General features: G+C 45.2%; 2 non-coding genes across 2 annotated transcripts; one reads left to right on the top strand and one right to left on the bottom strand.

The window, feature by feature from the left end:
• The first annotated feature begins 8,898 nt into the window (after positions 1-8,898).
• trnad-guc lies at positions 8,899-8,970 on the top strand. The gene has a single exon. It is a non-coding gene; the product is annotated as a tRNA-Asp (tRNA).
• Positions 8,971-10,346: 1,376 nt separating this feature from the next.
• Positions 10,347-10,418, bottom strand: trnad-guc. Its single transcript has one exon. It is a non-coding gene; the product is annotated as a tRNA-Asp (tRNA).
• Between the last annotated feature and the right edge of the window lie 3,531 nt (positions 10,419-13,949).

Here is a 13,949-nt window from a genome sequence, read left to right as displayed (position 1 = left end):
TATCATAGCAACAGATCACAAACCCCTGCTAGGGTTACTAAAGGAAGACACCCATAGCTTCCAGTAGAATTCAGCATTGGGCCTCTATTCTCGGCGCGTACACTTACAAGCTAGAAAATCATCCAGGAAGCCAAGTGGCTAATGCAGATGTCTTGAGCCACCTCCCACTGGCAGATACTCCACCAGTGGTATCTCCAAAGGACGAGTCCATTTTGGTTTAAAACTTCCTGGACAGCCTTCCGGTCACTGCCGACAATATCCGACTGTGAACACAAAAACATCCTGTCCTAGCAAAACCAAAACAGCTGGTGGTGATGGGGAAGACAGAAGGACCGTCGCACCTAGGATCAAGACCTTTCTGGACCCAACGAGACCAGATCATCGTAGAGGACGGCATATTACCATGGTGATCAAGGGTGATGGTCCCGAGATACTGGCTGAACTCCTCCAGGGTCATCCAGGAGTTTCCAAGATGAAGATGCTGGCGAGAAGCTGTGTCTGGTGGCCGGGGATGGATGCTAACGTAGCTGTGTTGGTGGGGCAGTGCCCGGAGTGCCAACTGGGACAAATATTGCCACCCACAGCTCCCCCACATTTGTGGGAATGGCCGGGAAAACCCTGGACTCGGTTGCATGTCGACTATGCCGGTCCTTTCATGTGCTCAGTGTCATTATGGACGCCCATTCAAAGTGGTCGGACGTGCATTAAGCTCGTTCAGAAAACACAGGGATAACGATTGAGAAGCTGCGAGCATCGTTCGCGATACACGGTCTTCCGGCAGTATTGGTCACAAACAATGGGACGTCATTACCCGGAGGGAATTCAACTGTTTCCTAACGTTAAATAGCATTCAGCACATAAGGACAGCTCCATGCCACCCATTGTCCAATGGTCTAGTGGGAAGAGCATGTCCAAATGTTGAAGGCAGGCTTAAGCAAGCAGCATCAGTTGATACCAAACTGTCCCAGTTCCTGTTCGATCATGGGACTGCCCCATATGCAACAACAGGGATAGCTCCAGCAGAGTTGCTGATGGGGAGAAGACTCCACACCAGATTAAACCTGATGTTCCCAGAGCTGGGGGATCGGGGGGGGAGGGTGAAATGGCAGCAGGAACACCAATGCTGATCAAATGCCTCCTCTAAGCGAGAGAGACAATTTAATTCAGGGGACGAAGTTTGGTGCCGGAACCATGGAAGCGGCCCTGTATGGGTACAAGGCGAGGTTGACGCGAGCTCAGGTCCCATGACATACAAAGTTCCGGTAGGTGATACGTCCCTATACAAATGCATGGATCACCCAAAACTTGTTACCTCACAAACGGGGCAGGAGCAAAACATGCCTGGCCCCTCAGAACAGCCAGAAGGCCTGTCAGAAATCATGCATTCTCCCCTTCTGTCTAGTGTCGAGGAAACCTCAGAGTCTGAGATGGATGCCACCTCGATACCATTACCGCCTGAAGAAGAGGAGGAAACCCTCTCGAGAGACGCTCAGAAATCGAGAGGCGGGCTACGAGCTGGTAAATGCCACCCGTGTCAGAGTCTGAGTCAGAGGAACCGGGCTTGGGGTGAAAAACTTCACAGGAGAAGCTACAGGCAAAAGACCAGGCCTACATTCCCAGACACAACGAGGGAGGGATGTAGTGATAGGAACCAGGTTGACCTTGTTGACTATGAGGTCGTTGATAAGGGTTATTAACATGGGCCAATCAGGAGAGCCCTGGCTGAATGATATGACCAGGAGATTAGAGTCTCCTCAGTTCAGGGGACTGACTCCGAGTTGGCTGGTCACAGCCAGTGTACTGCGCCCAAGTAAATAAAGGGTGACTTGGTGATGGGATACCGGCCTCTGCACAGATATTTTACTGTCCTTTCTCAATGTCCAACTCAATGTAGATCTCTCACTTTTCTCACTTAATGGACTTGACTTGTGTATTACCAACAATAAAGGCTCTGCTCTATTCCAGTCCTAAGGAGACATGGTGGCTCAGTGGTTAGCACTGCTGCTGTATGGTGCTAGGGACCCAGGTTCAAATCCACTTTTGAGTGTCTGTCTGCATGAAGTTTTCACGTCCTCTGAGTGTCTGTGTGAGATTAACCGTGGGAAATGTAGGGTTGGGGGATAGGTCTGGGTGGGAAATTCTTCAGAGGCTCAGTGTGGACTTGATGGGCCAAATGACCTACTTCCACACTGTAGGGAGTCTATGACTCCACATTCATTACTCAAATGGCATAGTCCTGCAAAATGTCCTTATCTAGGTTCACAACAGTCTTGATAGCAAAGATTCCTTTAGCTGACTCCATTAATATTCCTCCTTAAATGATCTAATCAGCTCTAACAAAACTGAAGAATAACTTTAGAATTGACCAATCGCTGCAATAACATTCCCTTCAGCTTTCTGCCCTATTTAACTCTATTAAACACAAATAATGCATAATAACCTTCTCTGTTCTCTGCTGTGCCACATTTCTCCTCTTCATTTATGGCTGTAACTTCCTGGTCAGCCAGCTATACAGCATCACATGTTAACTTCAATCTGTTTCCAGGTTAAGGGTTGCCAAGTCATATAAACCAGCATTTCATCTCAACAAGAATCAGAAACCATTTCTGACCTTTCATTTGTGATTTTAAAATAGCAGGACTTTGCTTCCTCCTTCTGCTTGGATTTTCGATTCACGATTAGGAGCCTTCCTGAACTCTTCTTCTCTTTGCATTTCTTTGTCAGCTGCCACTGACCCAATTGTTCCATTGTTGGTTCCTCCTCCATCGAATCTGTGCACTAAGGTCAATGCAGGTATTGGGCACTCTGCTGCCACTTACTTTCCCATTCTCTGGTGAGACCTGCTTTGATTCCTTCTGTTTGGTGGAGGGCTTGGAGGGAGAGGTGTTGCAGCTTTTCATCGTGGCAGCCACATTCACTGAATGTGCCCCTCCTTATCTTCTGTTGCCTGTGTGTAACTGAGGCAGCATTTCAGGCAGTTCTTGTAGCGGTGGTCCGGCCCAACATGCAGGTTATAGTGCTGAGTCTTCCTTTTCTTCTGGTGGCCTTCCTGCTTGTGATCCTTGCAAAAGATGGTGCTGCATTTGGTCACCATGTGGTCAGATTTGCCATAGGAATAACAGTCTTTAGGTTGCCCAGTGTAGACCAGATTGACACTCCAAAGCTGAAAGGATGGTGAAGGATCACTACTTCATCATTCACCTTCAGGGTTACCTTGACCTGCCACTTGCTGGTCTAGATCCCAAAGACATCCCCAACCTCTGTGCAGTGCTCAACCTTGTCAGTGTACCTGGTTAGGAAGATGAGCATGTCCTGTATGGGAATATGGGAATTATAAAGTTGCACTGTCACCTCCTGGTCTACAGAATAAACAATGCCCTACTAATGTTTATGTAGAGCAGTTGGACACAGTCGCAGATTCCCTTCCCAAACCCCAGCACATCCATCATGTGGGTGGATGATATTCTGTAAAGCTTGATTGACGTTAATGAGACAAATATCCACCTCCCTCTCCTGCAGATCGCACTTGTGTTTCTGAGTACCATGGGGCTCTCAGAAATCTTTCTGTGTGGTATGGAGCTGGATCAATCACTAACTCCAGAGCAGAATTCATTCAGGTGGCAATGACCCTGGACAGAATTCTACGGGTCACATTCATTCCTACTGGGTTCCTTATTTTCTAAAAAATATACTTTACTCGTAAAATTTGTAGAAACACTTGAGTATTGAAGAATTTTTGATAATTCAACTTATCTCCATACAGCACGCTCTGCTCAATAAGAATGTAACGATCTTCATTATGTATGCAAAACATTTCATGTCGGATATACAGCCCAAGGACAAAACATTTCAAATTGGATATTAGTAAAATGAGATAGAGATAAATCGTTCCTTCATAGGCTATGGTTCGCTCTAAAGTGCCTCAATGTGTTTTCAATATACTTCATTCATAGTGAGGGATTCTAAGCCATTTTCACTTCCATGTCACAGGCTTCTCATTTCCACTTCTCTGGGTGTTGCTGATCGCATAGGTATTGGCATTAGACTGGAGGGGTGAAAACAAAGAAATCTTTGACATTCTGCAGCATCTTTCACAGCCATAGCCTGCCACAAAGAGCTTTACAGCAAATAAAGTATTTTTGAGGTATGGTCTGTAGCAGCCAACATAAGCACAGCAAGATGTCACAAGTGACACTAATCTAGATGACCAGAAAACCTTCTTAATTGATGGTGGTTGAGAGATAAAATGGCACTGGACATTGATAACTTCAAAATTGTGCCAGAGGACTTTTTTTTATGTCCAACTGTGAAGCAGATGTAGCCTTGATTGAATGTCTCGTCTGGAAGACATCATCACTGACAGTGTAGCTCTCTCTCAATTCCGCATCAGGAATATCACCTTATATGAGCAGCTCAAAACTCAATTCAGGGATTACAAACCAAACCATCTAACTCACAGCAGGAACACCGCCCCCAGAGTCGTGAGCAAAACATGTGTTGTAGGCAGAAAATACTCTTGTTCATTCTTAAATTGTAATCCATCTTCAATGCAGATCGTAACATAAGTTTCATTTGCTTCTAAATAAATTAAAAGAATTAAAACATTTGAAGGATTCTTTGAATTAAAAGGACTGCTTTAAGGCTGTTCCTGCAGGTAAACAGACCATTACAAGGAATGTTACATGATTGTTTTCAATTATGTCAAGGCAAATTCAAAGAACGAGGTCCTTCAGTCCATTGTATCTGTGCTAGTCATCAATAATGTATCTACTTTAGTTGTCAATCCGAGCATCCTTGACCACAACCCACAGCACTCTACACACCACAAGCTCAGCAGTGCCCCAGCCCTGCACAAAGTAGAGAAGGCTGTTTGCCAGCACAAGAACAACAGGGGTGCTGGAGCAGACGGCATCCCCACTGAGGCATTGAAGTGCGGAGGCAAAGAGCTCCAGCTTCAGCTACACGCCCTTGTCTGCCTTATCTGGAAGGAGGAGAGCATCCCAGGAGAGCTCCGAGATGCCACAGTCATAAGCATTTTTGAGTAAAGGAACAAATCCAACTATGGTGATAACAGGGGAATCCCCTTGCTGTCGACCTTTAGAAAAGTTATCACCAAGGTCCTCTTGGGCTGTCTCCTCCCTGTGACTGAGGAACTCCTCTTGGAATCGCAGTGTGGCGGCTCCGTCCATGGAGAGGCATAACGGACATGATTTTCACCAGGCAACAGCTGCAGGAGAAACTCAGAGAAAAGAACCTACCCCTGTACATGGCCTTCTTCGACCTTACAAAGGCCTTTGACACCGTTAATTAGGAAGCATTATGGAGCGTCCTTCTTTGCTTTGGCTACACCATGAAGTTTGTCACCATTTTTCACCTGCTCCATGACAGCATGGAAGTCATGGTAGTGGCAAATGGCTCCACCACCGACCCCCATTCCCCATTCAGACTGGTGTCAAGCAGGGCTGTGTCATCGCTCCAACATTGCTCTCGATCTACCTCGCTGCAATGCTTTTCACCTCAATGCCGACAAGCAGACAGTGGAGCTAACTAACAGAATTTTGGAAATTATTCAACCTCCACCGCTTTCAAGCCAAAATCAAAGTCACCTCAACCAGTGTCATCAAGCTTCAGTTTGCAGTTGATGTTTGTTTGTGTGCCGTCTCAGAAGATGGACTCCAGGCCACCATCAGCACCTTTACGGAGGCATATGAGAGCATGGGTCTTACCCTGAATATCCTCAATACAAAGGTCCTCACCAATCTGGCCTGGTATTTATGAGCGAACCTCAATCCTCAAGATCCACAGGAAGGACTTAGAGAGCATTGGCCACTTCCAATACCTTGGAAGTGTCCTGTTGGCCAAAGCAGCTATGGATGAAGAGATCTAGCCCCCCGCCTCCAGTGTGCTAGCGTAGCCTTTGGCCGCCCGAGGAAAAGGGTTCTCAAGGACAACAACTTCAGATCTGACACCGAGCTCATGGTACACAGAGCTGTGGTGGTTCCTGCCCTCATGTATGGCTCTGAGATGTGGACTGTCTACAGCAGACACCTTACAGCACTGGAGCAGTACCACCAATGCTGCCTGTGCAAGATCCTGCGAATCTGCTGGGGAGACAGAGGCGCCAACACCAGCGTCCTTGACCAGGCCAACATCCCCAGCATTACGGCACTGACAACCCTTGATTGGTTGCAATGGGCTGGGCACGTTGCCCACATGACCAACACAAGACACCCCAAGCAGGTGTTCTACAAAGTGGCAGGCGAGCCCCAAGCGGACTGAGAAAATGCTTCACTGATACTCTCAAGGCTTCACTGGTGAAGTGCAGCATTCCCACAAGCACCTGGGAATCACTGGGCCAAGACCATCCAAAGTGGAGGAGGAACATCTGGGAAGGCGTTGAGCACCTAGAGACTTGCCGTCGGAAAATAAGCAGAAGCCGGCGAAAACAGCGCAAGGAATGGGCTGCCACACCAATTCCCCAGCCACCCCTTCCTAAGACCACCTCTTGCCCCAAGCGTGGCAGAGCCTGTGGAAGCCACATCAGACTGTATAGCTGCCTACAGTCTCACCTGAGAGTGGAAGGGAACCATCCTCATCTGCGAGGGACCGCCAGTGACAATGATGATGATCCACTTTAATCCTATTTTCCGGCACTTGTCCTGTAGCCTTGTACGCTATGGTTCTTCAAGTGTTCATGTAAATATTTTAAAAAATACTTTTGATGTTTTATTATCCTTTCAGGGAGTGAGTTCCAGATACTCTCTTCAGATGAAGAAGAAAATCTTAAAATCCCCCATGAACACTTGCCCCTTACCTTAAATCAATGCCCCTGGTAATTCAGAATTTATTAGATGAGTGGGTCACCTGCTAGAGCTGAGGCATATGAAAATGATCTTGAGCTGTCATTCCTGCACTAGTCTTGCCTGGGACAGTAGCGACAACGGTCTGCATTTATATAGCATCCTTGATATAGTAAATATTGTGTCTGCAAAAACTAGTTGGAATCTGGGACTTCTACAGCGAGCATTTCACCTCCTGATTCCCACAAGTTTGTCCATATCTATAAGGCACACGTCACCACGTGCCCAGATGAATGCAGTTCCAGTAACATTCAAGTAGCTCAGCACCATCCAGGGGCATCATGCAAGATTAGTACCCCATCCACCACCTTCAACATTCATTCTCTTTGCCACTAATGCACAGGGACAGTTGTGTGAACTATCTACAAGATGCACTGGTCAAACCTCCTTTGAATTCACTTTCACTCTCACAATCTATCACGTGGAAGGACAAGGACACCATAGGCATGGGCATACCAGCAGCTACAAGTTCCCCTTCAAGACTGAAGAAATTGGGGTTTCTTCTCCTCATGGAGGATTAATTAAAAATTGATTTGATTGCGGCACTGAGTAAATGGAGACAAGGAGTTCCCAACAGCAGAAACATTGAGAAACAGAGGACACAGATTTAAAGTGGTTAGCAATACAGAACCATATGCAACTCGATCTCAAGTGATTTTTTTGCAGTAAGTGACTGGGATCTGCAAAGTTCTGCTGAAGATGATCATGGAAGCAGATTCAATTGAGACTTTCAAAGCACCTAGTTACTTGACCAGAAAAGAAATATATGCTGGACGACAGTGAAAAGCTGGCAAAAGCTGCTGTTAAAAGAGAGGTGGCACAGACAAAATGAGTTGAATGGCTTCCTTCTGTTGTGTAACCATTCTGTGCTTTGAGGATAGATATTATCGGAATTAGATTGCCATTCCCTCACTGTCTCGGTATTAAAATCCTGCCTCAGGAATGCCCTCCTCAACTGCACTGTGAGTGTACCTAGAAGGACCCTCAAGGACAACAATGATTTAAAAAGGTGGCTTGCCATCACCTTCCCAAGGGAAGACCTGAAGATTGAACTGAAGACCTATATCTACCTATTTTCTTAATCAAGCAGAAGGCTGGAAGAACACAGCAAGCCGGGCAGCATCTGGAGGATGGGAGAAGTCAACATTTCAGGCAAAACCCTTCTTCAGGACTGGATGTGGGGGTAGGGGGAGCTGGAGTTAAGACGGTGGGGGGTGAAAGTAGCAGAATGGTGGTGATAGGTGGACACCAGTAGTAGGTCCAACTTGGTTGGTTGATCTAGGGGGGGATGAGTGTTGACTTCCCCTTACCTCCAGATGTTGCCCGGCTTGTTGTGTTCTTCCAGCCTCCTGTTTGTCTACCTTGGATTGTAGCATCTGCAGTTTCTTTGTCTCTAACCTTTTTTCTTAATTAGCCTGTTTAGGGATAATCTACATGTATAAGTGAATAGATGTTTGTCTTTTCTCAGAGCTGCTTTGAAACTAAGTGCTAGATGTACAAGGAGCATTGAGTACAGGAGTTCGGACGCATCTTACAGCTCGAGATTGGAAGGTTTCAGTAGAGCCTGGGACTTTTTTTACCCTGTAGTGTTGGAGGCTGAGGGGTGACATTATAGAGATTTATAAATTCATGAGGGGCATGGATAAGGTCAATAGCCAAGGTCTTTTCCCCAGGGGAGGGGAGTCCAAAACTAGAGGGCATAGACTTAAGGTGAGGGAGGAAAGATTTAAAATGGACCTGAGGGACAACTCTTTCACGAGTAGATTTGTGGAGGGTGGTGTCTGCATGGAACAAGCTGCCAGAGGAACTGGTGCAGGCGGACACAATTACAACCTTTAAAAGGGATTTGGACAGGTATGTGGATACGAAGGGTTTGGAGGGATTTACACAAAATGCAGGCGAATGGCACTAGTTCGGTTGAGGTCACCTGGTTGGACAAGTTGGGCAAAAGGGTCTGTTTCCATGCATGATGACACCTACACAGACAGAAAGTTTAGGTCATTCTCATGGAGAATTGTTTAAAACACAATGTAACAAGTCCTCGGTAGTATAGTGGTTAGTATCCCCGCCTGTCACGCGGGAGACCGGGGTTCAATTCCCCGCCGGGGAGGACTCATTTTTCTTGCCCTGCTCGTTTTCTATGCAACACACTACTTGTTCCAGCATCGCCACAAGCGTTTTAAAATATTTCCAGTAATCTACGCAAATTCCTTTTCACTCAAGTCTCTTCAGCGGGTGCGCAAACTGTAAAAATAATACTTAAAGCGCTCGCTCTTACAACAGCAACTTGGACTTGTTAAGTTTTCATGGACCCTCTTTCGGAAGGAACGACTTATGACCATCCTTTTATTGACATCAGATACAGAATGAATTCAGAAGAAACCGAAAAGATCCAGCTGAAATGCAAAATATACCCCAATTTTTAAAAAAAAAAATACGCGGAAAATGCTGAAGATATAAATCCGTGGCATTTTGCTTCCGCTGTGTATAATTTCGTTACAGTAAAAAGTGGCCGATAATGACTACATGTCATCCTGACTTTAGTAATTATTTCTCTGACATTGCACTCGGAATTTGCGAGGAGGGTTTGCGCAGTGCTACCTCCTCGTGGTTATTTGGAAATAAAACCACTTTCCCGGCTCGACTTGTGAAAGAGATAACGCAGCGTGGAGCTGGAGGAACAGCAGGGGCCAGGCAGCTGCAGAGGAGCAGGAAAGTTTTTACACCCTTCTTCAGCTCCACACTGTGCTGTCTCTGACTCCAGCATCTACAGTTCTGGCTCTCTCTCTCTCGAGCTGTGAAAGCTTTTGTTTGGCATTTTCCCGTTAAGTCCAGGTCGAGCATCACTTCTGCTACTTTGCTTTAAGCAAAGGAAATCCATAATTCAAAAGTTCAGTTGCAGTTTTCCCAATGTTGAACCATCCAACACACTGCTAACTAAAAACAAGGTGGATTTACTGATTGTTTGCTAATTAAAACGATCATGATGTCTCGATATCACATGGCACTTTTGACCTGTCTCTCGAAAAGATATTTACCCTGTCTTTTAATTAAACGCTGCTGGAATCTTACTGGAATATAAACCTGCACCTTCTTCACACACACACACACATCATAAACATTTAAACGGACTTCTCTTGAACATGTGCAAAAAGGAGAAATTGCTGGAAAAATCTCAACAGCTCTTGGCAACACCTCTGGAGAGAAATCAGAGTTAACGTTTCAGGGCCGGTGCCCTTTCTGCTTTTGTTCATGTTCAAGTGTGAATGATAATTCGTCTCTCCCGAAGAGAAAAAAGAAAGGTCCATTTAAAAGTTTATGGTCTTTGCAAACGTTTCTTTTGAAATCGAGAAAATGCTGGCAGCACTAAAGTGTAAAACGGGCGAGAAAGCAAAGTGGAGAAATGCACAGAAGATAGAGAAAGAAGGAAAGTGGCTGCAAATAAAATACATGCTAAGCTGTCGTAATTGCGAAAATACTCCAGCTCTCCCCGGCGGGGAATTGAACCCCGGTCTCCCGCGTGACAGGCGGGGATACTAACCACTATACTACCGAGGAACTGACATACTCCAGCCTCGATTATTCTATACTTAATTAATCTGTTCCCTACAATGTACATTCTTTTGTGTTCTGTACTTTCATTCATTTGTAGACGCACACATCTGTCAACTTGGTACTTCATACCAAGTCTTATATCACTGTGATCTGCTGTCAGGAGTTTGCAAACGTCTGTACTGTGGCATAAATGCAATGTGAAAAATAAAACAAACTTGGGGCCTGAAATTTCACACTTCCTACCCATACACATTTCGTTACCAAGTTTGTTTTTTTTTTGTCGCATTGCATTTATTCCACAATGCAGATATTTGCAAACTCCTGATGGCAGATCACAGTCAACGCAAAGGTGAAAGGAGCCATAATTAAAGGGTTTTAGCATTCTGACACAAGAGCATCAACTTGAAATGTGAAATCTCCTTCTTGCGTCCACAGACACTGTCAGAACGGCTGTGCATTCCCAGCATTATCTGTTGTCTTTAAGTCAGATTTTTCAATACTACACTGCTGATAATTAAATACTACAAACAGTCCAACAAATGCATTTATTATACTATTTGTAGAGCAGCAGAAATTTCCTCCAGTTAAAGATGTTGGATCAGAGGAACATCCATCAAACCATTGAAGCAGGTTAATAAAGTATCCAAGATCCAACACCTTATTAATTAGCAATGCCAAGTTCAAAACCTTGAAGCTATGACAAACTTGTGTAAAACACTGGTTCAGTTTCAACTCAAGTATTGAGGGGAAGGTATAGGGGTCTGAGCAATGCTGGGTATGGCAAGGTGTGTGTGGCAGAATTGGGAGAGATGTCTGATGAGGCCCATTTTGACATCGACTTCATCTTGCCCCACCTATTATTATGTGTTTCACGAGCAGGGTGGTGAGATACTTGCTGGTCAGTAGCAAGATGCCAAATGATGGCGACTACTGCTTGTTTGGCTCCTTGTAAAAAGCCCAACCTGTCTCATTAGTATTCCAGTTACGATCTCACCAAACTCACACACCAAACTAGACCTTGAGAAAATTTGACGCAAAAATCGGAATGGGTACCCTGCAAATTCACCTTGCCGCTTGCTCCAAAAGACGTCTACGTTGGACACTGGGCCCAACAACTCAGGAAACACTCCATGGGCACTGGCCATATGCCCAGCCTATGTCCACGGACATTGGCATCTGACATGTGCCAGACTCAAAGGACCTTCGTGGGATGTCTCTGCTCCACTCACAGGTAGCTACCTCACTTAATTGCTGCACCTCGGACTTGTACAGAGAGTCATAGAGTCACACAGCATGGAAACAGACCACTTGGTCCAACTCGTCCGCACCAACCAAGGTTCCCAAACTAAACTAATCCCATTTGCCTGCATTTGGCCTATTTCTCTCTAAACCATTCCTATTCATGTACCTATCTAAATTTCTTCATTAAGTCCTTAACTGTGAACAGCACTTCTTTTGCCTGTTTGCACTAGAACTAAATATTAAGAGCAACAGTAGCCATATTGTACACTCTGCCATCTTAAGTATAATTGCACCAAAAGTATTTAAATCCATACTTTTGTAAATGTCACAAGGAACTCTTTAGGCCAGAGAAATTTTCAGCTCAGTTTTGGGAGAAAGAAGGATGAATGCTGCAGCAAGGACACTTTGTGTTCAGCGACATGCTCCCAGCGCCTGGATTTAAGCTGCATCTCCAGCCTGTTCCCTCATTGCCATTGTGTTCACTTACTCGTCTGCCTGCATGCTCACAGCATCCCTACCTTGCATTGCCTTGCTTTTGTGCCCTTTGGTTCCTCAGCCAGAGGTAACAGGCTCATCTTACTGATGCCTTGCTATGACATTCAGTGCAGACATAAAATCAGGAAGCTTGTCATGGCTGTCAGCAGGCCTCAATCAAGTCAAGGCTTTCGCTGAGGGAATCCAGCACCAGTAAATCAAAGTCAGCCTCTGATACCTGGACACAGTCAGTCAGCAACGTGAGGCGGTCAAAGTCAGGATGCTCTCCACATAAGAGGTGAGAGCCAAACACCAGGCAGTCCACCACCAGTCTTCACTCTTTCTGCCCTCTTGTGGTCTGTTTGCCTCTTTGACTAAAAGTTAAGTAGCTGTTCCAGAACATGAACATCAGTGGGCGGATATTACTGTTGGTGTATGTGGGGAGTTGCTCCGAGCAAGTGAGTAAGCAGCTCAGAGAGCATGCAGGGTTAATGGTGTTGCAGCTCGGGGTGGGTGTGGGCAACTGCAGGCAATAGTGAGAGTAGAAGAGCATGACCCTTTGTGGGAAGTGGGTACAGTATCAGAAGTAGAGTGAGTATGAGGTATCAGTAAGAAAACAGGGCACTTACACAGGCAGAATGAAAAATGTCATTGACCTCTTCTGACAGGATTGTCATTCCTCCAGACTTCTGAGGTTGCTTTGCTCAAGTTGCAGGTACCCAGGTTATCCTCTCTTTCATACCAAGAGAGCTTTTGCTGTTCAGCTACAACATACAGAAACAGAACTCAACTCCATCTCACCACCACTTATCTCGATTATCACTGTTTCTAAATTATCAGATTGCCTATCCAATATCCAGCAGTGAATCAGCAGGAATTTCCTCTTGTTATAATTAGAAGGACTGAAATCATTATCTTCCATCCCTGACACAAACTCTATTCCCTTGCTATGACTCCATTCCTCTCCCTTGCAATTCAATCTGATTGTTCATAACCTTGGGTTGTACTTACCCTCAGATTGGCTTCCAACTAGATAGTGATATGCTTACAAATATGGTTCTAGAGATGAGACACTTTGGTTATTAGGAAAGATTGGAGAAGTTGGGACCATTTTCCTTGGATGGGAAAAGGCTAAGAGAAGATTTGATAGAAGTTTTCAAAATCATGATGCATAAGGATTGAGTAGGTAGGAAGAAACTATTCAGGCTGATAAGAGACTGAGAACCAAAAGGCACAGTTTTATTGTGCCTTGTGAAAGAGCAAATTACCTCAACAATTGTATGATTCTATGATCCATGCCATCACTACAAACATCTATTTCCACATCTGTAACTTCACGTGACTTCACCCCACCTCCGCTGATCTGCTGTTGAAATCCTCATCTATATATATTTGTCACTTTCAGAACTGACTAATGTGCTCTAGTTTCTAACTGAAAGATTATCAACCTAATAAACTGTTCCACTCTACATTTGTGTTACAGAGCATTTCCAGTATGTAATGGCATCCTAGATTTCCAGCAACCACACCATTTTACTTTTGTTGATATTCGATTTCAACCAGTTGGATTGTGGCAGAGTAACTGCTGAAGTGCCAATTGGGGATAGTTTGCTGAGGAACAAAAACAAAGTTGCTGGAAAAGCTCAGCAGGTCTGGCAGCATCTGTGGAGGAGAAAACAGAGTTAACGTTTTGGGTTCGGTGACACTTCCTCAGAACTAAATTGTTCTGAGGAAGGCTCACCGGACCGGAAACGTTAACTCTGTTTTCTGTTCCACAGATGCTGCCAGACCTGCTGAGCTTTTCCAGCAACTTTGTTT

Source organism: Rhincodon typus, chromosome 6 (assembly GCF_021869965.1).
Source record: "Rhincodon typus isolate 14 chromosome 6, sRhiTyp1.1, whole genome shotgun sequence".
NCBI classification, from domain to species: Eukaryota; Metazoa; Chordata; class Chondrichthyes; order Orectolobiformes; family Rhincodontidae; genus Rhincodon; species Rhincodon typus.
This window is presented reverse-complemented; position numbering and strand designations above follow the sequence as displayed.